Below are 27,749 nucleotides of genomic sequence, written 5' to 3'. Positions count from 1 at the left end.
GCGCCTCCCTCCCTGCGGCCCGCCTCGCAGTGCACTCGCGCCGGCCTCGGCTCGCTGCAGCCGCCTCCGGGTGGGCGGAGGGAGCAGCGGCGCCTAGGCCGGCGGCGCCCCCTACCGGGCTCGTGCCCCCCGCCGGCCTGCGGGAGACCAAGCTTTGGGGTTCCCGCAGAGGCCGGGAAGCGGCGGGCGGCCGTGGACCAAGGCTGGGACGGCAGCGCCACCCTCTGGGTACAGCCGGGAAATGTGTTCAGGATGTGCCTTGGGTTGGGTGGAGAGGGCATTGTGAGCAGCTTTCAGGGCGGATTCACCCCTAACAAGTCTTGGGGGAGCGTGCTGATGTAACTCTCTTCCTTTGCTCTGTTTCAGGCCAGGGACCCCGGGACTCTAAGGCTCTGGGAACACCTTCTTGCCTTCCTGTAAGATTTGTCAGCCTGACTAGTGAAAGTTGCCCCACCTTGATTCTAGGCCAGTGTTGGAGCAGTAATTAATGAAGTTGTATTGCAATAATGCAGATTTACAGAGTGACTGGCAGATTCAGCTTCAGAAGAGTTGTCTTGGGTTGTTTTTACCGTAGACACAAATGCAGGCTCCTGATGTTTGGTATGATCAATATCAAACTGCCTGACAAACATCAAAAACGGTGGACTTGTCTCTAAGGACCAATGGTCAGGGGAGGGGCAGTATTAATTAAGCAACCGTGGCTTTGGCTTGAAGGGTAGTCTGTAGTGCAGAGGATACAGTTAGTTTTTACAGCTGACCCCTAGTATACGGAAGAACCACGTACATCCAAGGTTTCTGGACAGGGGCTAAGACAATAGTCGTTTGTTCACTTATTTTGGGGGATTTCGGACCAAACATACTCTGTACCTGCCTTTTTACTATATATCCCCCGTCGGTGTGGTGGGAGACTAAGCCTATGTCCCACAGAGGAAATGAATGGAGAGTTTACTAGTTTCAGACCAAGTCAACAGTCAACACGAAAATGTAAGAGGAAAAAAAAAAACTGACCCTGGAAATTAATTGTCTGGGTTAGCCATCCTGACATATCCTAATGTATTGCAAAGACATCCTGTCTCAGTTAATTAATCTCAAAAACAGAAGAACTAATTCTTGCCCAGAAATCTCTCAGAGTTGCTGTGAAGATCAAGCAAGATTATGTATGGGGACAGCACCCTAAATTGTAAAGTGCTTTGCCAAGGTCAGATGTCATTATTGGAGTGACTAAATAAATTGGGCCATTACGAATATCACCCTTTGTCTCGTCTTGTGAAGAGACAAAGTAAACAGATTGCTGTTAGCAGAGAGTTAAATAAGGTTGTCATAGGATTTGAAATGAAAGTAATGATACACTTTTCCCTTAAGATAGCCTTCTACCCATCGCCTGTCACCCAGTCTAGAACTGTGATTTCTTAAACCCTAGCTCCGTCTAGTGGTTCTTTGTTCTATTACAAATGAGATAACACAGTGGTTGAAGAGAACTTGACTCTCAAATGCATTTGGTGCTGAGCTGAGCCAGTTTGGTGCCTATCGACTTCATTTAAATAAGTTCATTTAAATAAGGTTTTTAAAGTTGTGTTATCGCACAAACATGCCAAGGGAAGATTTTTCATGACAATATTAAAAACCCATCAAGAAACTTCATAATCCTGCTTGTGAAAGGAAGATAAAGAAAATAATGCGGAGGGGAAAACTATCATAGAGTTAATAAAATCTGTAAGGTTTTAATGAGCTCTCATGTTCTATGGCTTAGATAAAAAAGGAAACAGATGATATTAGTTTGAGATGAGAGATGTTAAAGCCTTGGTGGGCTACCTGATAAGAAAAAGAAATGAGATGTCTTCTATTTTAAATGTACTACTGAAATGGATCTCAACATGGACTGTGCGTGCGTGTGTGTGTGCATGCGTGTGTGTGTGTGTATTGGCACCTTTTTGAATACTACAATTTTTAGTGGCACACTTGAAGAAATTAAAAGACCTAAAACAAAGTAGTGCTACTACAAAGTGGTCCTTTTTTTAAAGTTTTAAACCTCCAGATTGTGTGCCATAACACGATCACATTATTTCATATCTTTTTGCTTAAATAAGACTGGATGCTTATAAAAGCACTGTTATACTGTGTTATGGCACTTTAAGTACTTGCTTAGAAATGATCATTTCTTCATTGTGTGCTTCTTAAGAGTGTTTCTGGTCAGTCACCTTTCCTTTCAAGGTCTTCCTTATTCAAACTAACTAAGGTGGCTTTTAGGTCAAGATCACAGTCATTACCTGGGGATGCAAGAGGAAGATAATTACTACGTGAACAGCACAATGAACTGTTTTTGCCATTAAAAAAAAAAAAAAAAAAAAAAAAAAGCTGGAGGTGTTCATGATTTTTAAATAAAATAAATATTTAAGAGTTAAATTGTTCAAAAGTCAGCAATCTTTCATCACAATGTGAGTGTCTCACAGTGTCTGTGGAGGTACATCCAGTTTTTTCCCCCATTCCCTTGGTTCACTCACAACACATCTGACTGTAGGAATAGAATCACATTCTGCCCTGTCCACAGCCACATCCTCAATATTCCAGTAAACACTCCCTCTTTCTTGGTGCTAGTTGACAGGATACTGTGCTTCTTACCTTTTACTTGCCACCTTCTGTTCCCTCCTTAACATTGAGTTCCAGCACCTGCTCAACTTAAAAGTTCTGTCTGAGATCTACCTCTGTAATATAGGAATCTCAGTTAGAGTAAATTTTAATCTTACAGATTTGTCGAAACTTGGTTACAGATTCGTGAAGGATTCACAATATACCAGTGTACCTTGGAAAACAGTTGAGAACGCTTATATTTTTGCATAACATACAAAGCCACTCCTTCATTTAAAGGGACAACTTTAGATAACTGTGACCAGAGTTCCAATTCAACTGCCTCTATCCATCTGTGCGGAAAATGTAGCCCATTTTCTGCAGGGATACAGAGTTCAGATACAGAGTTGGAAATAAATTCTAAAATGTGAGTCTACTGCTTCTAGGCTTCTTTCCTCCTCAGGGGCTCTCCTCCTGTATCCCTCAGCATTTTGTTTACCCCTTAGCTATAAGATGTGTTTATGTCTGTATCATGCTGTAGATTATGTCTGTATCACGCTCCTTGAAACAAAGACACACTATAACTCTCTTTGTTCTCATAAATGCTATTAAGCTACACTGTAGTTAGTGAGTTCACAAATGTAATAGATAGTGATGGAGGCATAATGCTATAGGGAGAATATGGAGATGGTGGTCTGCAGATTGGCTGGGAAAAGAGTCCAGGAGATGACAGAAAAATCTCTCCCCGCAACAACAACAACAAGTCTATCAAACGAAGAGGATGACAATGCCACACATCAGAAGGGGCGAATGGTATCATATAAAGACAGGAACTTCATTTTGCCTTCCATTAAGACCACAAGGTGTGGGTGACAGATTTTCGAAAGCCAGGAACCTCTCTAACCTAGGAAAGTTGCCTGTGAGTCCTAGAAGGTCTGAGAGCTGGAAGGGGCAGGCCACAGATGCATCATCATGAGCAACTTAAGTGGAGGAGAAATTGAACATAGAGGCGACTTCACTACTCAGCCACCATGAGTGAAATATCTAAATATCTAAAAGTGGAGAGGAATTTGCAGCATGAGAAATTTCAGCTTCTATAGCCCAATGACTGACTGACGTCTTGTATGTAATTTCTGTTAACAAAACTTCTATTTGAATCAACTTATAGGAAGAATGTTGGGCAGACTATATACATTGAAAAAAATGATTCCCTACTATAGATGTATCTCCCCAGTGTTGGGAGAAGGGACAGAATCTGCTTCAAAGGAAATACTAGTCCCTGAATTCGATTGACTAGGGGCAAAGAATGCACTGATGTGGGTCTACACTTACCCATGGCTAACCCAACAGACAGTGTGAAGCGTTTGTAGAATTGAGTTATATCCTTCCAAGTGCCCTAAGCTATTCTTCCTTCTCATTTCCTCTAAACAAAAGAGAAAAGGATCTTTTATCACACCCTTCCCTCAGTGGGAAATAATTAAAAGTCATTTACAACAGTCTCATTTTATTATAACAAACATTTGCATGGTGTCTAGTATATAGCAGACACTGGGATAGGTTCTAAGGATTAAAAGATGGTTATGACTGGCACCCGCTCACAAGAAATTCAACAAACACTTAATGAATGTGTATGTTCTTCATGATTTCTTTCAACTGCTTTCCTGTCTCCAACGTGCCCTCTAACTCTTCCTTTCTTTTTAAATAAACTATAGTTCAACTTGACCTCTTCGCTTAAGATTTTTTTTTTTTTTTTTGAGACAGGGTCTCAAAAAAGCCAGAAGTTCAGGTGAGAATTTGTCTAGTTCCTCATTGCCATATTTAAACCACTACTCTTCTCCATTCATATAAAATGTCTCCTACTTTGAAGTTCATGACCAATGACAATATCACTATTACTTCCCTTCAATTCTTAAAACAAACTTGGGGAAAACTGTATTCAGTTATGAAAAGGCTGAGTTGCCTGCAGGACATTTCAGAGAAATATCAAGTAGGAAGTTGGATATTCACATCTAGAACCCAAGAGAAACATCTGGGTGGTGCTCGAAATTGGAAATCACCAGTTTATAGCTTTCAAAGGAGACTGAGAAGGAGCAGTTTAGAAGTGGAGGGAACTGAGAGAAGTGGTTTTATAGAAGCCCAGAGGGGAAAACTCTTTAAATGAAAAGAAAGAAGAAAAGCGACATTTGTTGTACACTGTAGAGATAAACACTGGAAAATGTGCATTAGCTCTAATGATTAGTTGGCCATTTGATACATTAGTGGAAACATTTTCAATGGAATAGTAGGGAGGGAGCCAAAGTGCAAGGCATTTAAAGATTAAATAGAAACATACAATTAAACCGTTCACGCCTGTAATCCCAACACTTTGGGAGGCCAAGGCAGGCAGATCAGCTGAGATTAGGAGTTTGAGACCAGCCTGGCCAACATGGTGAAACCCCATCTCTACTAAAAATACAAAAATTAGCTTGGCATGGTGGTGGGTGCCTGTAATCCCAGCTTCTTGAGAGGCTGAGGCAAGATAATAGCTGGAACCCGGGACGCAGAGATTGCAGTGAGCCAAGATCATGCCATTGCACTCCAGCCTGGGCAACAAGAGCAAAACTCCGTCACAAAACAAACAAACAAAAAAATATATATACAATTAAGATGGCAGATGGGGCTAAGGTGCAGTGGGTACCACCTTGCTCTCCTAAGCATACAGAAATGCCAGGTAAGGCTGGGCACAGTGGCTCACGCCTGTAATCCCAACACTTCAGGAGGCCTACGCGGGTGGATCACTTGAAGTCAGGAGTTCTAAACCAGCCTGGCCAACGTGGTGAAACCCTGTCTCTACTAAAAATAAAAAAATTAGCCTGACGTGGTGGCACACACCTGTAATACCAGCTACTCAGGAGGCTGAATATTTTATTGAAAACTTTATCCATGTCTATTGAGATGATCATATGGTTTTTGTTTTTAATTCAATTTATGTGGTAAATCAGGTTTATTGATTTGTGTATGTTGAACCAACCTTGCATCCCAGGAATGAAGCTTACTTGATCATGGTGAATTAACACTTTGATATGCTATTGAATTCGGTTTGCTAATATTTAATTGAGGATTTTTGTATCTATGTTCATCAGGGATGTTAGCCTGTAGTTTTCTTTTTTTGTTCTATCTTTTGCCAGGTTTTGGTATCATGGTGATGCTGGCTTCATAGAATGAGTTAGCGAGGAGTCCCTTCTCCTTGATTTTTTGGAATAGTTTCAGTGAAATTAGTACCAGCTCTTCTTGGTACATCTAGTAGAGTTTGACTGTGAATGGACCTGGTTCAGGGTTTTTATTGGTTGGTAAGTGTTTTGTTTTGTTTTGTTTTTTTTCACGGATTCAATTTCAGAACTCAATATTGGTCTGTTCAGTGTTTCAATTTCTTCCCGTTTCAATCATGGGAGATTGTGTGTTTCCAGGAATTTATTTATTTTCTCTAGATTTTCTACTTTGTGCACATACAGGTGTTCATAATAATTTCAAAGGATCTTTTCCGTTTCTGTGGGATTGGTTGTAATGTCAACTTGTCATTTATGATTGTGCTTATTTGGCTATCTTTTTTTTGTTATTCTCACTAGCAATCTATTGATCTCGTTTATCCTTTCGAAGAACCAATTTTTGGTTTCACTGATTTTTTATATGGATTTTTGGGTCTCAATTTCATTCAGTTCTGCTCTGATCTTAGTTATTTCCGTTATTCTAACTTTAAGGTTAGTTTGTTCTTGTTTTTCTAGTTCCTCTAGGCGTGATGCTATTAATAGATTATTAATTTGAGAGCTTTCTTTTTAAAGTGAGTATTTAGCACTAAACTTCATACTACTTTTGCTGCATCCCAAAGATTTGGCTATGTCGTGTCTCTATTTTCATTAATTTCAAAGATTTTTTTTAAATTTCTGCCTTAATTTCATTGTTTACCCAAAAGTCATTCAGGAACAAGTTCTTTAATTTCCATGTAATAGTGTGGTTTTTGTTTTGTTTTGTTTGAGATGGAGTCTTGTTCTGTCACCCAGTCTGGAATGCAATGGCACAATGTCAGCTCACTGCAACCTCTGCTTCCTGGGTTCAAGTTATTCTCCCACTTCAGCCACCCAAGTAGCTGGGATTACAGGCCCACACCACCACACCTGACTAATTTTTGTACTTTTAGTAGAGATGAGGTTTCAACATGTTGACCAGGCTGGTCTCCAACTCCTGACCCCAAGTGATCCGCCCACCTCAGCCTCCTAAAGTGCTGGGATTACAGGTGTGAGTCATCGTGCCCGGCCAATAGTGTGGTTTTGAGAGATCTTTTTGGTACTGATTTCTATTTTTATTCCACTATGGTTCAAGAGTATGGTTGGTGTGATTTGTTGTTTTTTTTTTTTAATTGAGACTTGCTTTATGGCTGAGAAGGTGGTTGATCTTGGAGTATGTTCCATGTGCAGATAAGAATGTATATTCTGTGGCTGATGGATGGAGTATTTGGTAGATGTCTATTAGATCCAGTTGATCCAGTGTTGAATTTAAGTCCAGAATTTCTTTGCTGACTTTCTGCCTCAATGATCTGTCTAATATCGTCAGTGGGGTGTTGAATTTCCCTAATATTGTGTGACTGTCTAAGTCTTTTTGTAGGTCTAGAAGTACTTGTTTTATGAATTTGAGTGCGCCAACATTGCGTATTTAGAATAGTCAAGTCTTGTTTAACTGAATACTTTATCATTATATAATCCCTTTCTTTGTCCATTTTAAACCTTTTGGTTAGTTTAAGGTCTGTTTTATCTGATATAAGAATAGTAATTCCTACTCTTTTTTGTTCTCCATTTGTGTGGTAGATCTTTCTCCAGCCCCTTACTTTGAGCTGATGAGTGTCATTAAGTGTGAGATGGGTCTCTTGCAGACAGTAAGTGAATGTCTGCAAGAAAAAAAATGTTTTTTTATCCAATTTGTCACTCTGCGCCTTTTAAGTGGGGCATTTAGACCATTTACATTCAAGGTAAATATTGACATGTGAGGTTTTGGTCCTAGTGTGAAGTTGTTAGCTGGTTGCTTTGTAGTCTTTATTGTGTGATTGCTTTATATGGTCTGTGAGCTATGTACTTAAGTGTGGTTTTTATGGTAGCAGGTATCATTCTTTTTCATTTCCATGTTTAGAACTGCTTTAAGGATCTCTTGCAAGGCTGGCCCAATGGTAATGAATTCTCTTTGTGCTTGTTTGTCCGGAAAAGATTTTATTTCTCCTTCACTTATGAAGCTTTGTTTGCCTGGATATAGAAATTCTTGGTTGAAGTTTCTTTTCTTTAAGAATGCTGAAAATAGCCCCCAGCCTCTCCTGGCTTTTAAGGTTCCTGCTGAGAAGTCTGCTGTTGACCTAACAAGGTTCCATTTGCACATAATCTGACCTTTTTCTCTAGCTGTCTTTAAGATTTTTTTCCTTAACATTGACCTTGGACAGTTGGTGACTATATGCGTTGGTAGCATTCATTTTGTATAGTGTCTCATAGGTGTTCTCTGGATGTCTTGTATCTAGATGTCTATCCTTCTAGCAAGATTAAGGAAATTTTCTTGGATTATTTCCAAGAGAATGGTCATAAAGAAAATACAATCAAACCAAAATATGCCGTGAAAAGAAAAAAAGGACGTAAAAAATTAATATGGTATATGGTAAATACATTGAAAGTGACAGAAATGCATTCAAATATATCAGTAATCACAGTTAATGTAAAGGGATTAAATTTGCTTTTTCAAAGAAACTATTAGATCAGAAAAAAAAACACCACCTTTTAGTGGTTTAAAAGAACCTCACGTAGAGCACAGTGATATAAGAATGTTTAAAATGTAAAGAAATGGGCCAGATGTAGTGTCCCATGCCGGTAATCCAGAGTGTTGGGAGGCCGAAGCAGGAGGAACACTTGAACCCAGGAGTTCGAGAATAGCCTGGGCAACATGGTGAGACCCATCTCTACAAAAAAAAATTTTTAATTAGCTAGGTGTGGTGGCTTATGCTGTTCAGTCTAGCTACTTGGGAAGCTGAAGCAGGAGGATCACCTGAGCCCAGGAATTTGAAACTCCAGTGCTATGATCATGCCACTACACTCCAGCCTGGGCAACAGAAGGAGACCCTATCTCTAAAAAACATAATAAAAATCGGTTGAACATGGTGCCAAATGCCTGTAAACCCAGCATTTTGGAAGGCTGAGGTGGAAGAAATGTTTGAGTCCAGGAGTTTGAAATCAGCCTAGGCCACAAAGCGATACCTTTTCTTCACACACACACACACACAAAATTTAATAAAAAATTAGCTGGCATGGTGGCATGCACCTGAAGTCCCAGCTACTCAGGAGGCTGAGGCAGGAGGATCACTTGAGCCCAGGAGGTTGAGGCTTCAGTGAGCTATGATTGAGCTACTGCATTCCAACCTGGGTGACAGAGTGAGACCCTGTCTCTAAATATTTAATAGTAATAATAAAAAAATAGAAAAAAAGGAAAAAGGCCAGGCACGGTGGCTCACACCTGTAAGCCCAGCACTTTGGGAGGTCAAGGCAGGCAGATCACCTGAGGTCAGGAGTTCAAGACCAGCCTGGCCAACATGGTGAAACCCCATCTCTATAAAAATACAAAAATTAGCTGCACGTGGTGGTGGGCACCTGTAATCCTAGCTACTCAGGAGGCTGAGGCTGGAAAATCACTTGAACCCCAGAAGACAGAGGTTGTAGTAAGCCAAGATCATGCCATTGCACTCCAGCCTGGGCGACAAGAGCAAGACTCTACCTCCCCCAAAAAAAAGAAGAAGAAGAAGAAATAAAGAAAAGGATATAGCAGAACTTTAGATTCAGGCAATATTTCAAATTAGAAAACTTTAAAACCCTCCTACTACAAATATCAAAAAATTCTGGCGATATATATATGTGTGTGTGTGTACACAACCTTCTGTGAAATCAAGTAAATTCCTCAGGCACAAAAAACAAAGACAGAACTGAAAACCAAAGCAATGAGTACAAGCACAGTGATCTAACACTGTGACTGCCCAGGCAATTAGGGGAGGAGATGGTGGAAACCCCAATTAAGGCCAGGTCAAGAAAAGTTTTATTGTCATGCTGAATTCAGGCTTTATTTTATGAATAATGTAGTGTAATAAAAGTTTAGGCAAGTGCATGACATGATTTGTATTTTATAAAAATATCTCTGACAGCAATGGGATAAATGGGCATGTAGAGAAACAGAGAAGGAAAGTTGAGTAAGGAAGACAAGGGCTATGCTATGTCAATGGTAAGGGAAATAGAGAAGACTGCATGGATGTAAGAGCTGTGTGTGAAGTAGAATCATCAAAACCTGGTGAATCTGTGGATATAAGAATTTGAGTTAGAACGTCAAAAGTCGTAACCAGTGTTCTGCCTGGACAAGTAGGTATACGATGGAGCCACTCCTTCAAAGGGGAGCACAAAAAATTTCAAAAAGAGGATCCTCCTCCTCCTTTTGAGGGGGCTGAAAAACAACAACAAAACATCTCTGACTTTAAATACTTAAATTCTGGTTGAGTGAGACTGGCAAAAATAAATTTGTTTTTCATGTCTTAAAACATAAATATCTTTCACTCACCTTTAATCATTTCATTTTGGAGCTAAAGGAGAATACTTTAGAGCAGGTATAATTATTATAGAAAATATAAACTATCAGAATTATTTTACAGCATGGGACTTTGGAGATAAGTGCCATTATGTTAAGGTAAGGGGTACCTCAGTTGTTCAGCCTTTCAAAAGATCCTTTGACATTTTCTTTTCTAGTTGACTTCCTCAGCTCATTCATGAGATTTGGAACCTTTAAAATGTTGCTGCAATCCAATTCTCACATGACTGTTGTTAAAAAAAAAAAAAAAAAAAAACGCTTAACAAAATATTGGCGTATCTAACTAGTACTTTGATAACCCCACAATATTAGTTACCTATTGCTGAAAAAAATTACTGCATAATTTAACAGCTTAAAAAAACAAATATTTATTATCTCACAGTTTACTTGGGTCAGGAATCCAAGTGCAGCTTAGGTGGGTGCCTTTGGTATAAGGTGTCTTATAAGGCTGCAATCAGGCTGCTGGCTGGGATTGCAGTCTCATCTGAAGGCTCAGCTGGGCAGAGGATCTTCTAACCTCCCTCACATGGATTTTGGCAAACTTTAATTCCTGACAGGTTGTTAGACAAAAGCCTCCTTCTGTTCCTTGCCATCTGGACCTCTCCACTGAGCAGCTTACAACATAACATTTGACTTCCCACAGAGTGAGCAAGTGTCAGAGCAGACGAGTGACTGTCTAATATAAAAGCCACAGCCACACAGTCTTTCTTTTTTTTTTCTGAGAAGGAGTCTCTGTCTGTTGCCCAGGCTGGAGTGCAGTAGCACAATCTCAGCTCACAGCAGCCTCTGCCTCCCGGGTTCTAGCAATTCTCCTGCCTCAGCCTCCCAAGTAGCTGGGATTACAGGCATGCCCCACCACGCCTGGCTAATTTTTATATTTTTAGTAGAGACAGGGTTTCACCATGTTAGCCAGGATGGTCTCAAACTCCTGACCTCAAGTGATCTACCCACCTCAGCCTCCCAAAGTGTTGAGGTTACAGGCGTGAGCCACCACGCCTGGCCCAACACACTCTTTTTGTGACCTAATCTCAGAAGTAACCTTCCATCCCCATCACTTCTACTATGTTCTGTTCATTAAAAATCAAGCTCACACTCAAGGGGAAGGGATGACACAAGGGCATGAATACCAGGAGGTCGGGACCACTTTCTTAGAGGCTGCTTACCACATCTACTTTTGACCCTAAACATCTATCAACCATTGTCTACCACATTCTTCTGTATCTTTGCGATATTCAAGTTACTTAACTCTTTAACCACTACTGCACCACCACAACCTTTACTCCCCAAGTTATTCAGCGTAGATGGCGTGATCTGTCATTTTAGTAACTTTCTCACTAGTATCTTACCTGGCCTCTCTATCTCTTCATGATACCTAACTCGGGATAAACACACTATCTACTCCCTCTTGGCATGCATCCAGGTGGCTAAGCCATGCTGGATGAAGCTGCAAAACAGGCCAGGTTGGCATTACTATCCATTAATGATTTCCTATTCCACTGGAGCCTTCAACACTATCTGGCCGTCATGTTATACTGCTCTAGATAAGCTTGCTTTCTACTCTTCACCCTTTTAAACCTTCTTCCTTCCTTCTCACTCCCAATTTCAATTTTGCACCCCACTTCCCAAAACTAAAAGCCAATGGTATGAGTTCCCTTGTGCTTCTACCACAAACACCTGTTTATAATTGCTAGCTACCATCCCCTCATCTTTTCCACCTTTTGAAATTGTAGTGTGCTCTGAATGCCATTGCCTGTCACTTTCTCTCTATTGAATCCTTCATATTAATATTAAAAAGTAAAATCCCCTGACAGCACTTTTGACTACCAGCTGCTCTCCTATATTTCTCCTCCTCTTCTTTACTGTCAATCTTTAAAGAATTGCCTGGACTATTTCCATTCCCTTACATCCTATTATTTCTTCAACTCAATACATCTGCTTTCCCTCCCATTACTCTAATGAAATGGTTCTTACTAAAGTTATTAATGGCCTCCATATCACTAAAGCCAGGGGACATTTTTCAGCCTTCATATTACCAGACCTCTTGGTGGCATTTATAGCATACTTTTCCCTTGGCTTCTGTGATTACTGTATTTTTTATTTTTTTTCTTCTGTGTCTTTGTAGTGGCATTATTGATATTTATGGTTTTCCAACATCTTTTAGGTGCCTTTCTATATTGTGTTCATTTCCTCATTCACCCCTTACCTCCCCCAAGTCAAAGACCAGGACCTACATTGCCAGCTCCTCTCACAATCAAGTTTAACCATGTGATCTAGAGTCCTCCACTCAGTTGCATCCACATGAGACTTGGACTTAGAAAAAAATGATGTGAAGAAGGAAACAAGTCAAATTCATTTAGCTTGCATAGGTTATTGTGAGGGTTAAATTTTATAATATACATAGAGTAATTAGAACAGTGCCTGGGACAACGCAAGCACTGTTTCTGCGTTAGCTGTTATTATTCATACAGGAACAGTGATAGTGCTGGCGGCTTTTGGGGATAGCAAGAAACATTATCAGTAATCACAAAAACCAAGGTTAAGTTTCATTACCCTGATGTATAAGTTTCAAATAATCAAAAAAATATATTTAAAGGAGCCCTATTACCACCTTATATTGAAAGGACACAAAGATAGATGTGTACCCGCCCCCCACCCGCTACACCCTTGTTCTGCTCTCTAATCTTTGCACATACCAGAGATTTCGTAAGTTCTGTGAGTACCTGGTTTTCTGCACGTACCAGAGATTTTGTTTTGCACATACCAGAGATTTTGTAAGTTCTGAGGCAAGGTCACAAGACATGTTTAAGTAAGATAAACTCTTGCTGCCATAAACCTGCTCTCCCGCCTCAAAGTTTGAACCAAAATATCAGAAATGGCGGGAACCAATCATAGTTAGCCAAATCGCCTTGTTCAAACACTAGCCAATCATATATCTGATTTGTATAATAACTCTATGCCCACTTTTCTTAGACTATATAACATTGTTCGGAGCTCAGTGGGGGAGCTCTCCTGCCCGTCTCGTTTCACGAGCGAGGGAGAGTTCCAGGTTCGAACCTGTAATAAAGATCCTTGCTGCTTAGCTTTGACTCTGGACTCTGGTGGTCTTCTTCGGGGAATAAACGGTCTGGGCATAACAATATAAGCCAAAGATTATCATCAAACATAAGACACTCAAAGCCATCTAAGGACCTGCTAGCATGGCTGTATGCCAGGTAGAATCATGGATAGATCAACAATTAAGGAAATAGATCAAGGTGTGTTAAACATAATCTATAGGAGGTTGGAAGATTCAGTGTGATTTCAATAGTGATGTCAAATGCTTAATCTACATTTCTAGGTGTGGCCAGCTGCAGAAGGACATGGTCAACCTTCATACATGGAATTTATTTTTTCAGAAATTAAAAGAGGATCAGGGGAAAAAATGCCTTGGTCTAGAGGGCAAAAGTTGACTCAATTAACCTGAAACAGGGACTACCTTCCCCTAATTCTCATCAACGTTTGGGATTAGCTATGACTGTAAATTGTATAAAATGAGAAAAGTCTTTTTTTTTTAATGGATTACTGCTTTGCAAGACTGCATACCTGAATAATATGGGATGATATGTGTAATTTCATATAATCAACACATCTGAATAATAAGAATAACATATTATCTACTTCACTTGGTTGTAACAAGGAGTGATTAAATAAATTAATACACATAAAGCAATAAGAGCAATGTCTGGCATACCGTTGTTTGCTTGATTGTTTTATTTTGTTCATACACTTCATGCTGTGCCATTCCCTTTTACTGTTCTAAAAACAGTATATGCAGCTAAACTGCCTGCAATTCAAGGGCTCTTTGAGGGGAAGGTCACTCACCGCATGAGAGGAGAAGGAAGAAAACCCATGAATTTTAAGAGTTTATTTTGGAAGACAAAGTCCTCCCATCCCACCTTAATCTTTCCAGGAACTTGTAGCAAAGGTCTCCTAAGAGAAGAGGTGGGCAGAGGCCTTAAGGGTTTCTATTGTATGACAATGCTTAAGGCTATACCTGCCTGCCCCAGACAGGCTTTCCACCCACTACAGTGCCTAGCTCAGGCAGTGCCTTCCTCTCCTTCCCCAGGCCAGCAATGCTGACTCCCTCAGAGCCTTGTAAGCAGCAATTTTTATAACCTTAACCATGCAAATGAGTGTCCAACTATAGCCAGAGAGTCCAGGAGAGCAACAGAAAAGGATTGCGCTCTCTGCATAACACTGGGCAAGATTCAGAATTTAAAATTCTGAATCCCGCTGAACAACCACTCCTCTTTGTGCTTTTAAGTCACTGGGGAATTGTTGGTGTGTTTGGATACCTTTGGTTTATTTACACTATACATGTTCTTGTTATCACAGATTTTCTCTTCACCAGCATGGGGTCTACTTGCCTCTGCTCTTCAAATGCCACTTTGTTTACTCGCTATGGTCCTCCTTTTCTGTAAATACTGTCTCAGCATTAACAGCCTCCTCTATGGCTACCTAGCAGGTCATTTAGTAAATTATCTTTTATTAAGATCTACATAGAATGAATACTCAGGAGCGTTAATTCAATTTACCTGTGTAAAGAAACTATTCACTATTACAACACAGTTCTAAAAGTACTCTGATAAATCATCCTGATAAGGAAGAAAGTGAAGAGGAACATAAAGAAACCAGAGCATCTATAACTCTTTAAATAGTTCCTCTTTTGAATAATGTAAGTACAGAAATAACAAAAGGTAAATGCCAGTCAGATACGGTGGCTAATGCCTGTAATCCCAGCACTTTGGGAGGCCAAGGTGGGCGGATCATTTGAGGTCAGGAGTTCTAGACCAGCCTGGCCAACATGGTGAAATCCCATCTCTACTAAAAACACAAAAATTAGTCGGGTGTGGTGGCATGTGCCTGTAGTCCCAGCTACTTGGGAGGCTGAGGCAGGAGAATCTCTTGAACCTGGGAGGCGGAGGTTGCAGTGAGCCAAGATCACACCACTGCACTCCAACCTGGCAACACAACCAGACTCCATCTCAAAAAAAAAAAAAAAAGATAAATGCCAAATAGCTGTATCAACCTAGGGAACAAATGCCAGAGACTAATTCCTTTAAGATTCTGAGAACCCGTGTAAAATGTTACAGGTAACATTATTCTTAGAACAAGAAAATGAATATGTAAAGGAGAGGATCACCATTTGGAGTATATGCATATAAATGTAACAGACTACAGAAAATATGTAATTCCTCAAGATCCTTTTTGCTGTTACCTACTTTGTTAAAGAGAATAATATTTGAACTATAGTCAACTTTTTACCATCATAAAGAAGAAATTGAAGTCTAAAATATGGAAAAAATATCTTAGGAAACTGTAGCTAAAGTTAGTTCAAGTTTCCAAGCCCCGCTGAATTAAAAGGAACTAAAAGCCTAAACTCAAGAAAATGTTTTCTTGATTTTGTTCAAAAGGGATAAGAAGTGAATTATTTTGAAAAACCACACTTTAACTAAATACTTATTCTGGACAAATTGCTGATAGGTTATTAAACAGATGAGTTAGGAGTATGTGTTAGCCCTTTCTTGCATTGCTATAAAGAAATACCTAAGACTGGTTAATTTATAAAGAAAGGGGGTTTAATTGGCGAATGGTTCTGCAGTCTTTACAGGAAGCATGGTGTTGGCATCTGCTGGGCTTCTAGTGAAGCCTCAGGGAGTTTTCAATCATTGTAGAAGGTGAAGGGGGGACAGGGTCTCACATGGTGAGAATGGGAGCAAGTGAGAGAGTGTAGGGGGAAGGTACCACACACTTTTAAAGACCAGATGTCATGAGAATTCACTCACTATCACATAGACAGCACCAAGTGGATGGGGCTAAACTATTCATAAGAAATCCACCCCCATGATTTAAATACCTCCCACCATGCCCACCTCCAACATTGGAAATTATATAAGATTTAGAGGGGACATCCAAACTATATCAGTGTACCTACAAGAAAAGAAGGTTAATTGCTGAGAAGCAGAATAGGTAAATCAAACGGGGAAAGAAAGAGGAGCATAAGGTGGTAGAAGGAGGGAGAGTACAAAGAGTTCTTTGTAATATGGACCAAAAAGATTACTCAAGGAGGTCTTCAATGAAAAGTAGGCAGTATAGGCAGTGGTTACCACGAGCCTTGGGTGAGACTCAGTGCTGTCCCAGTGGTGGTGGCCACAGGGGTGCTTGTGTCACCCCACCTCAGCTCCAGGCAACTGGAGAAAGAACACAGAAAGAGAGAGAGAGAGAGACTCCATTTATCTGGAAGAAAATAAGGGAGAGAACAAGAGTCTTCCTGCTAATCCAGAGAATTCCTCTGGATCTTATCGAAGACCACCAAGGAGGTACCTCAAAATGTCTGCAAGAGACACAGAAATACTGAACTTGGGTTGCCCCCAATGCAGATACAGCTATGGCGGCCAAAAACTTAGATCACAACATCCAAGTCCCTTCAAATACCTGGAGAGCCCTCCTAACAAGGATGGGTACAAAGAAGCCCAAACTATGAAGATTTCAATAAATACTTAACTATTCAATGCCCATACACTGACAAACATCAAGAAGCATCAAGAATATTCAGGAAAACATGACCTCACCAAACAAACTAAATAAGGTGCTAGTGACTTGGCTCGGCGCAGTGGCTCACGCCTATAATCCCAACACTTTGGGAGGCTGAGGTGGGTGGATCATGAGGTCAGGAGTTCAAGACTAGCCTGGCCAAGATGGTGAAACTCTGTCTCTACTAAAAATACAAAAAATTAGCTGGGCGTGGTGGCAGGTGCCTGTAATCCTAGCTACTCGGGAGGCTGAGGCAGGAGAATGCCTTGAATTCAGAGGGCAGAGGTTGCAGTGATCCAAGATCACACCACTGCATTCCAACCTGGGTGACAGAGTAAGACTCTGTCTCAAAAAAATTAATTAAATAAATAAATAAATAAAAATAAGGTACTAGTGACCAGTTACAGAGACACAGAGATATGTGACCTTACAGACAAAGAATTCAAAATAGCTGTTTTGAGGAAACACAATGAAATTCAAGATAACACAGAGAAGGAATTCAGAATCCTAACAGATGGGATTTAACAAAGAGATTTAAATAATTTAAAAGAATTCAGAAGAAATTATGGAGTTTAAAATGCAATTGAGGCCAGATACAGTGGCTCACACCTGTAATCCCAATACTTTGGGAGGCTGAGGCAGGTGACTTACCTGAAGTCAGGAGTTCAAGACCAGCCTGGCCAACATGATGAAACCCCATCTTTACCAAAAAATACAAAAATTAGTAGAGCGTGATGGCACACGCCTGTATTCCCAGCTACTCAGAAGGCTGAGGCAGAAGAATTGGTTGAACCCAGGAGGTGGAGGTTCCAGTGAGCCGAGATCGCGTGACTGCACTCTAGCCTGGGTAACAGAGAGCCTGTCTCAAACAAAAACAAACAAACAAACAAAAAAGCAATTGATATGCTGAAGAAAGTATCAGACTCTCATAACAGCAGAATTGATCAAGCAGAAGAAAGACATAGTGAACTCGAAGACAGACTATTTTGAAAATACACAGAGGATACAAAATAAATAAATAAACAAGAAAAAGAATGAAACACACCTACAAGATCAAAAACATAGCCTCAAAAGGGCAAATCTAAGAGTTATTGGCCCGTAAGAGGAGATTGAGAGAGATAGGAGTAGAAAGTTTATTCAAAGGGATAATACCAGAAAACTTCCCAAACCTAGAGAAAGACATCAACATTCAACTACAAGGTTACTGAACACTAAGCAGATTTAACCCAAAGAAGACTACCTCAGAGCATTTAATAAACTACCAAAGGTCAAGGATAAAGAAAGGATCCTAAAAGCCACAAGAGAAAAGAAACAAATAACAACACAATATGTCCGGCAGAAGACTTTTCAGTGGAAACCTTACAGGCCAGAAGAAGGCGGCATGACATATTTAAAGTGAGGAAGGACTGTAATCTCAGCATTTTGGGAGGCCGAAGCAGGTGTATTGCCTGATATCAGGAGTTCAAGACCAGCCTGGCCAACATGGTGAAACCCCATCTCTACCAAAAATACAAAAATTAGCCAGGTGTGGTGGTGCGCACCTGTAATCCCAGCTACTCGGGAGGCTGAGGTGAGAGAATCGCTTGAACCCAGGAGGCAGAGGTTGCACTGAGCTGAGATCGTGCCAGTGCACTCCAGCCTGGGAAACAGAGTAAGATTCTGTCTCAAAAAAAAAATTTTTAATAAAATAAATAAATAAAGTGATGAAGGAAAAACTTTTATCCTAGAATAGTGTATCTAGAGAAAATATCCTTCCCACATGAAAAAGAAATAAAGACTTTCCCAGACAAACAAAAGTTGAGGGATCTCATAAACACCAGACCTGGCCTACAAGAAATACTAACAGAGTTCTTTAATCTGAAAGAAAGGAATGTTAATGAGCAAGAAGACATCACCTGAAGGTACAAAACTCACTGGTAATACTAAATACACAGCATATTATAACACTGTGATTGTGGTGTGTAAATTCTCAAATCTCGAGTAGAAAGAATAAAAGATGAACTGATCAAAAATAATAATTATATCAAATTTTCAAGACAATACGATAAGATATAAATGGAAACAAAAAAGTTAAAAAGCAGGGGGGGCCGGGTGCGGTGGCTCAAGCCTGTAATCCCAGCACTTTGGGAGGCCGAGACGGGCAGATCACAAGGTCAGGAGATCGAGACCATCCTGGCTGACACAGTGAAACCCCATCTCTACTAAAAAATACAAAAAACTAGCCGGGTGAGGTGGCGGGCGCCTGTAGTCCCAGCTACTCGGGAGGCTGAGGCAGGAGAATGACGTGAACCCAGGAGGCGGAGCTTGCAGTGAGCTGAGATCTGGCCACTGCACTCCAGCCTGGGCGACAGAGCGAGACTCCGTCTCAAAAAGAAAGAAAGAAAAAAAAAAAAAGCAGGGGGATGAATTTGTTTGTTTGTTTATTTATTTATTTATTTATTTTGAGATGGAGTCTTGCTTTGTCGCTGAGGCTGCAGTTCAGTGGCACGATCTTGGCTCACTGCAACCTCTGCCTCCTGGGTTCAAAGGATCCTCCCACCTCCATCTCCCAAGTAGCTGGGATTACAAGCATTTGCATGACACCCAGCTAATTTTTGTATTTTTTAGTAGAGGCGGGGTTTCACCATGTTGGCTGGGCTGGTCTCAAACTACTGACCTTAAATGATCCACCCACCTCAGCCTCCCAAAGTGCTGGGTTTACAGGCATGAGCCACCATGCCCAGCCAAAGCACGGGAATGAATTTAAACTGTAGAGTATTTATTAGCTGTCTCTTGCTCATAGTTTGTTTATACAATCATCATTAAGTTGTCATCAGCTTAAAAATGGGTTTTTAAATATTATTTGTAAGACTTGGGGTAACCTAAAATCAAAAAACATACAACAGATACACAAAAAATAAAAAGCAAGAAATTAAAATGTACCACCTGAGAAAATCACTGTCAGCAAATGGAAGACAGGAAAAAAGGAAAGGAGGAGAAGACTACAAAACAACAAGAAAATAAATAACTAAAATGACAGAAGTAAGTATGTACTTATCAATAATAATATTGAATGTAAATGTATTAAACTCTCCAATTAAAAAACATAGAGTGGCTGCATGGATTAGAAAATAAGACCTAATGATCTGTTGCTTACAAGAAATACACTTCACCTATAAAGACACATATAAACTGAAAATAAAGGAATTGAAAAAGATATTCCATGCAAATGGAAACCAAAAAAGAACAGGAGTAGCTACGCTTGTATCAGACAAAATAAGTTTTAAGACAGGAACTATAAAAACAGACAAAGAATGTCATGATACAATAAAAATGGAGTCATTTCAGCAAGAAGATATAAGAATTGTAAATGTGCATATACCCAACACTGGAGCAGCCTGATATATAATGCAAATATTATTAGAGCTTATAGAGAGAGTGAGATCCCCCTACAGCAATAGCTGAAGACTTTAATACCGCACTTTCAGCACTGGACAGATCTTCCAGAAAGAAAATTAGCAAAGACATTGGACTTAATCCGCACTACAGACTAAATGCACCTAATAGATGTTTACAGAACATTTCATCCAATGGCTCTAGAATACACGTTCTCCTCAGCACATGGATCATTTTCAAAGATAGACCATATGATAGGCCACAAAACAAGTCTTAAAACATTCAGAAAAAATGAAATAATATCAAGTATCTTCTCTGACCACAGTGGAATAAAACTAGAAGTCAGTAACAAGAGGAATTTTGGAAACTGTACAAACACATGGAAATCAAACAATACACTCCTTAATGATCAATGTAACAATGAAGAGACTAAGAAGAAAATTGATAAATTTCTTGAAACAAATGATAATGGAAACACAACATACCAAAACCTATAAGATACAGTGGGCAGGGCATGGTGGCTCATGCCTATAATCCCAGCACTTTGGGAGGCCGAGGTGGGTGGATCACAAGGTCAGGAGATCGAGACCATCCTGGCTAACACGGTGAAACCCTGTCTCTACTAAAAATACAAAAAATTAGCCGGGCATGGTGGCTGGCGCCTGTAGTCCCAGCTACTCGGGAGGCTGAGGCAGGAGAATGGCGTGAACCCAGGAAGCGGAGCTTGCAGTGAGCTGAGATCACGCCACTGCACTCTAGTCTGGGAGACACAGCGAGACTCCATCTCAAAAAAAAAAAAAAAGATACAGTGAAAGCAGTACTAAAAGAAAATATTTACAGCTGTAAGTGTTTACATCAAAAAAGTAGAAAAACTTCAAATAAACAACCTAATGATGCATCTTTTTTTTTTTTTTTTTTTTTTGAGATGGAGTCTGGCTCTATCACCCAGGCTGGATTGCAGTGGAGGGATCTTGACTCGCTGCAACCTCTGCCCCCCAGGTTCGAGTGATTCTTGTGCCTCAGCCTCCCAAGTAACTGGGATTACAGGCATGCATCACCACACCCAGCTAATTTCTGTATTTTCAGTAGAGATGGGGTTTCACCATGTTGGCCAGACTGGTGTTGAACTCCTGACCTCAGGTGATCTACTCACCTTGGCCTCCCAAAGTGCTAGGATTACAGGCATGAGCCACCTCACCCAGACTATTTTAATTTTTTAAAATATATTTTTAACTTTTATTTTAGGTTCAGGGGTACCTGTGAAGTTTTGTTTCATAGGTAAATTTGTGTCATGGAGGTTTGTTGTACAGATTATTTCATCATGCAGATATTAAGCCCAGTACTCAACAGTTATCTTTTCTGCTCCTCTCCCTCCTCCCACTCTCTACCCTGTTAGATCCCAGCATCTGTTGTTTCCTTTTTTACATTCATAAGTTCTCATCATTTAGCTCCCACTTGTAAGAGAAAACATGTGGTATTTGGTTTTCTGTTCCTGCATTCATTTGCTATAGATAATGGCTTCCAGCTCCATTCATATATATGCAAAAGACATAATCTCGTTCTTTTTATTGCTGCATAGTATTCCATAGTGTATATGTACCACATGTTCTGTATCCAATCTGTCACTGATGGGCAGTTAGTTTGATTCCATGTCTTTGCTATTGTGAATAGTGCTGCAGTGAACATTCGCATGCATGTGTCTTTATGGTAAAATAATTTATATTCCTCTGGGTATATGCTCAGGAATAGTATTACTGAGTCAAATGGTAGTTCTGCTTTTAGCTCTTTGAAGAATCACCATGCTGCTTTCCACAATGTTTGAACAAATTTACACTCCCATCAACAATGTATAAGGGTTTACTTTTCTCTGCAACCTTGCAAGCATCTGTTATTTTTTGACTTTTTAATGATAGCCATTCTGACTGCTGTGAGATGGTACCTCACTATGGTTTTTGATTTGCACTTCTCTAATAATCAGTGATAGTGAGCTTTTTCTCAAATGCTTATTGCCTGTATGTATGTCTCCTTCTGAAAAGTGTCTGTTCATATCCTTTGCCCACTTTTAAATAGGATTGTTTGTTTTTCTCTTCTTTATTTGTTTAAGTTCCTTATAGATGCTGGATATTAGACCTTTGTCAGATATATAGTTTGCAAATATTTTCCCCCTTTCTGTAAGTTGTCTGTTCAACCTGTTGATAGTTTATTTTGCTGTGCAGAAGTTCTAATGCTTTTAGATTCCACTTGTCAATTTTTACTTTTGTTGCTCTTGCTTTTGGTGTCTTTGTCATGAAATCTTTGCCTGTTCCTATGTCTAGAATGGTATTGCTTAGGTTGTCTTCCAGGGTTTTTATTGTTTCGGACTTTACATTTAAATCTTTAAACCATCTTGAGTTGATTTTGTATATGGTATAAAGGAGTCCAGGCCGGGCACGGTGGCTCACACCTGTAACCCCAGCACTTTGGGAGGTCGAGGCAGGTGGATCACGAGGTCAGGAGTTCAAGACCAGCCTGACCAAGACGGTGAAACTCTGTCTCTACTAAAAATACAAAAATTAGCTGGGCGTGGTAGCAGTCACCTGTAATCCCAGCTACTCAGGAGGCTGAGGCAGAGAATTGCTTGAACTTAGGAAGTGGAGTTTGCAGTGAGCTGAGATGATGCCACTGCACTCCAGCCTGGGCAACAGAGAAAGACTCTCTCTCAAAAAAAAAAAAAAGAAGGGGTCCAGCTTCAATCTTCTACATATGGCTAGCCAGTTATCCCAGCACTGTTTATTGAATAGGGAGTCTTTTCCGCATTGCTTGTTTTTGTCACCTTTGTCAAAGATCAGATGGTTATAAGTGTGCAGCCTTGTTTCTGAGTTCTCTATTCTGTTCCATTGGCCTAGCCGTCTGTTTTTGTACCAGTACTACGCTGTTTTGGTTACTGCAGCTCTGTAACATAGTTTGAAGTTTGCTAATGTGATGCCTCCAACTTTGTTCTTTTTACTTAGGATTGCCTTGGCTATTCAGGCTCTTTTTTGGTTCCATATGAAATTTAAAATAGTTTTTTCTAGCTCTGTGAATAATGTCCTTGGTAGTTTTATAGGCGTCACATTGAATCTGTACATTGCTTTGGGCAGTGCAACCAATTTAATGATATCGATTCTTCCTATCCATGAGCATGGAACATTTTTTCATTTGTTTATGTTTTCTCTGATTTCTTTGAGCAGTGTTTTGTAATTCTCATTGTAAAGACCTTTCATCTTCCCAGTTAACTTATTTTATTCTTTTTGTGGCAATTGTGAATGAGATTGCCATTCTGATTTGGCTTTCGGTTTGGCTGTTGATGGTGTATAGGAATGCTAGTGATTTTTGTACATTGATTTTGTATCCTGAAACTTTGATGAAGTTGTTTATCAGCTGAAGAAGCTTTTGGGCTGAGACTATGGGGTTTTCTAGATATAGAATTATGTCATCTGCAAACAGAGATAGTTTTACTTCCTCTCTTCCTATTTGGATGCCCTTTATTTCTTTCTCTTGCATGATCGCTCTGTTGAGGATTTCCAATACTAGTAAATGTTCAATAGGAGTGGTGAGAGAGGGCATCCTTGTCTTGTGTTGATTTTCAAGGGGAATGCTTCCAGCTTTTGCTCATTCAGTATGATGTTGGCTGCAGGTTTGTCATAGATGGCTCTTATTATTTTGAAGTATGTTCCTTCAATACCTAGTTTATTAAGAGTTTATAGCATGAAGAGTGTTTAATTTTATCAAAAGCCTTTTCTGCATCTATTGAAATAATCACGTGGTTTTTGTCTTCAGTTCTGTTTATGTGATGAATCACATTTATTAATTTTCATATAATGAACCAACTTTACATCCTTTGGATCAAGCCTACTTGATCATGGTGGATTAGTTTTTGATGTGCTGCTGAATTTGGTTTTCCGATATTTTGTTGAAGATTTTTGCATTGATGTTCATCAAGGATATTGGGCTGAAGTTTTCTTTTATTGTTGTGTCTCTGCCAGGTTTTTGTTTCAAGGTGATGCTGACCTCATAAAATGAGTTAGGGGATGGGTACAGTGGCTTACATCTGCAATCCCATCACTTTAGAGGGCTGAGGTGGGTGAATTGTTTGGGATTAGGAGTTCAAGACCAGCCTGGCCAACATGGCAAAACCCCATCTCTACTAAAAATACAAAAATTAGCTGGGTGTGGTGGTGTGCACCTGTAATCCCAGATACTCAGGAGACTGAGGCAAGAGAATTGCTTGAACTCGGGAGGCAGAGACTGCAGTGAGCTGAGATCGCACCACTGCACTCCAGCCTGGGTGACAGAGCAAGACTCTGTCTGGGGGAAAAAAAAAAAAAAAAAAAAGAACTAGGGAGGATTCCCTCCTTCTCAATGTTTGGAATAGTTTCTGTAGAAATGTATCAGCTCTTCTTTGTACATCTGGAAGAATTCAGCTGTGAATCCATTAGGTCCTGGGCTTTTTTTTTTTTTTTTTTTTTTTTTTTTTTGAGACGGAGTCTCGCGCTGTGTCACCCAGGCTGGAGTGCAGTGGCGCGATCTCGGCTCACTGCAAGCTCCGCCTCAGGTCCTGGGCTTTTTATGGTTAGTAGGCTATTTACTACTGAATCAATTTCAGAGCTCATTATTGGTCTGTTCACAGAATCAATCTCTTCCTGGTTCAATCTTGGATGAATGTATTTGTCCAGGAATTTTTGCATCTCTTCTAGGTTTTCTAGTTTGTGTGCAAGAGGTGTTTGTAGTAATTTCCGATGGTTATTTTTATTTCTGTGGCATCAGTTGTAACACTCCGTTTGTCATTTTTAATTGTACTTATTTGGATCTTCTCTCTTTTCTTCTTGATGAGTCTAGCTGGCAGCCTATCTATCTTAATAATGTGTTTTAAAAACCAACTTCTGGATTCGTTGATCTTTTGAATGGCTTTTTGTCTTAATTTCCTTTAGTTTAGCTCTGATTTTTATAATTTCTTGTCGTCTTCTAGCTTTGGGGTTGATTTTTTCTTGCTTCTCTAATTATTTCAGTTGTGATGTTATGTTGTTAAACTGAGATCTTTCCAACTGTTTGATGTAGGCATTTTAGTGCTATGAATTTCCCCTTTTAACACTGCCTTAACTGTGTCCGAGAGATTTTGGTATGTTGTATCTTTGTTGTCATTATTTTCAAAGAACTTCTTGATTTCTGCCTTAATTTCATTATTTACCCAAAAGTCATTCAGGAGCATGTGCTTAATTTCCATGTAATTTTATGGTTTTGAGCGATTTTCTTGGCCTTGAATTTTATTATTATTGAGTTGTGGTCCAAGAGTATGTTTGGTATGATTTTGGTCCTTTTGCATTTGCTGAGAATTATTTTATGTCCAATTATGTGACTGATTTTAGAGTATGTGTTATGTGGCAGGCAATGAGAAGAATGTATTTTCAGTTGTTTTGGGGTGGAGAGTTCTGTAAGGGTCTATCACATCCATTTCATCCAAAGTTGAGTTCAGGTCCTGAATACCTTTGTTAATCTTCTGCCTGGATGATCTGTCTAATAATGTCACCAGAGTGTTGAAGTCACTCATCATTATTCTTTGGGAGTCTATGTCTCTTTGTAGGTCTCTTAAGAACTTGCTTTATGAATCTGGGTGCTCCTGTGTTGGGTGCATATATATTTAGAATAGTTAGGTCTTATTTAATCAAACCCTCTACCGTTATGTAATATCCTTATTTGTCTTTCTTATCTTTATTGGTTTGAAGCCTGTTTTGTCAGAAACTAAGATTGCAACTCCTGCTTTCTCTGTTTTCCATTTTCTTGCTAGATTTTTAATCTCCATCCCTTTATTTTGAGCCTATGTGTATGTCATTACATGTGAGATGGGTGTCTTGAAGGCAGCATACCATTGGATCTTGCTTTGTTTGTTTATTTGTTATTCTTTTTTTCATCTACTTCGGCATCACCACACCTGGATGGAGCTTGCTTTTTTATCCAGGTTGCCACTCTGTGCCTTTTAAACCGGGCATTTATCTTGATTGCATTCAAGATTAATATTGATATGTGTGGATTTGATCCTGTCATTGTGTTGTTTGCTGGTATTATGTTGGCTTGTTCGTGTGTTTGCTTTATAGTGACACTGGTGTGTGTTTTTAAGTGTGTTTTTGTGTTATCTGGTAGTGGTTTTTCCTTTCAATATTTAGTGCTCCTTTCAAGATCTCTTGTAAGGTAGGTATGGTAGTAACAAACTCCCTCAACGTTTGCTTGTATGAAAAGGATCTTATTTCTCCTTCACTTAGGAAGTTTAGGTTTGGCTGGGTATGCAATGCTTGGCTGAAGATTTTTTATTTAAGAATATTGAATATAGGCCCCAATCTCTTCTGACGTGTAGGGTTTCAGCTGAGGGGTCTTCTGGTAGTCTGCTGGGGTCCCTTTGTAGGTAACCTACCCTTAATCTCTAGCTGCCTTTAACATTCTTTCTTTCATTTCGACCTTGGAAAATCTGATGATTATGTGTCTTGTGGGTGTTCTTCTTCTTTTTCTTCTTCTTTTTTTTTTTTTTTTTTTTGAGATGTAGTTTTGCTCTAGTTGCCCAGGCTGGAGTGCAATGGCGTAATCTCGGCTCACTGCAACCTCTGCCTCCTGGGTTCAAGCAATTCTCCTGCCTCAGCCTCCCAAGTAGCTAGGACTACAGGTGTTTGCCATCATGCCTGGCTAATTTTTTATTTTTCTGTATTTTTAGTAGATACAGGGTTTCACCATGTTGATCAGGCTGGTCTCGAACTCCTGACCTCAGGTGATCCACCCACCTCAGCCTCCCAAAGAGTTGGGATTACAGGTGTGAGCCAACATGCCCAGCCTGTGAGTGATCTTCTTGTATTGAACTTTGTAGGAGTTCTCTGGATTTCCTGAATTTTGCATTTGCCTCTCTAGCAAGGTCAAGGAAGTTTTCATGAATGATATCCTGAAATACATTTTTGAATTTGTTTGCTTTCTCCTCCTCTCTTTCAAAAATGCCAGTGATTGGTACATTTGACCTCTTTACGTAATTCCATACTTCTTAGAGATTTTGTTTGTTCCTTTTTAAAATTTAATTTAATTTAATTTTATTTTTTTGAGATGGAGTTTCACTCTTGTCGCCCAGGCTGGAGTGCAATGGCACAATCTTGGCTCACTGCAACCTCTGCCTCCGAGGTTCAAGCAATTCTCCTGCCTTGGCCTCCTGAGTAGCTGGGACTACAGGTGCCCACCACCATGCCCAGCTAATTTTTGTATTTTTAGAAGAGATGGGGTTTCACTATGTTACCCAGGCTGGTCTCAGACTCCTGACCTCAGGTGATCCACCTGCCTCAGCCTCCCAAAGTGCTGGGATTACAGGCATGAGCCACCACACGTGGCCTGTTTGTTCCTTTTTACTCTTTTTTTTTCTTTTGTCTGACTGCATTATTTCAGAGAACCAGTCTTCAAGTTCTGCAATTCTTTCCTCAGCTTGGTTTACTCTGCTGTTAATATTTGTAATTGTATTGTGAAATTTTTGTATTGTGTTATTCAGTTTTGTCAGACCTGTTAGGTTATTTTTTATACCAGCTATTTTGTCCTTTGGTTCCTGTTTTGCTTTAATTGGGATTCTT

At 39.9% G+C, this 27,749-nt stretch overlaps 1 pseudogene; it reads left to right on the top strand.

Moving 5' to 3' along the window:
* Positions 1 to 5,211: 5,211 nt before the first annotated feature.
* Positions 5,212 to 27,749, top strand: part of LOC112631019 — a 36,907-nt pseudogene continuing 14,369 nt past the window's right edge.

Source organism: Theropithecus gelada, chromosome 1 (assembly GCF_003255815.1).
Source record: "Theropithecus gelada isolate Dixy chromosome 1, Tgel_1.0, whole genome shotgun sequence".
In the NCBI taxonomy this organism is placed as follows: domain Eukaryota; kingdom Metazoa; phylum Chordata; class Mammalia; order Primates; family Cercopithecidae; genus Theropithecus; species Theropithecus gelada.
This window is presented reverse-complemented; position numbering and strand designations above follow the sequence as displayed.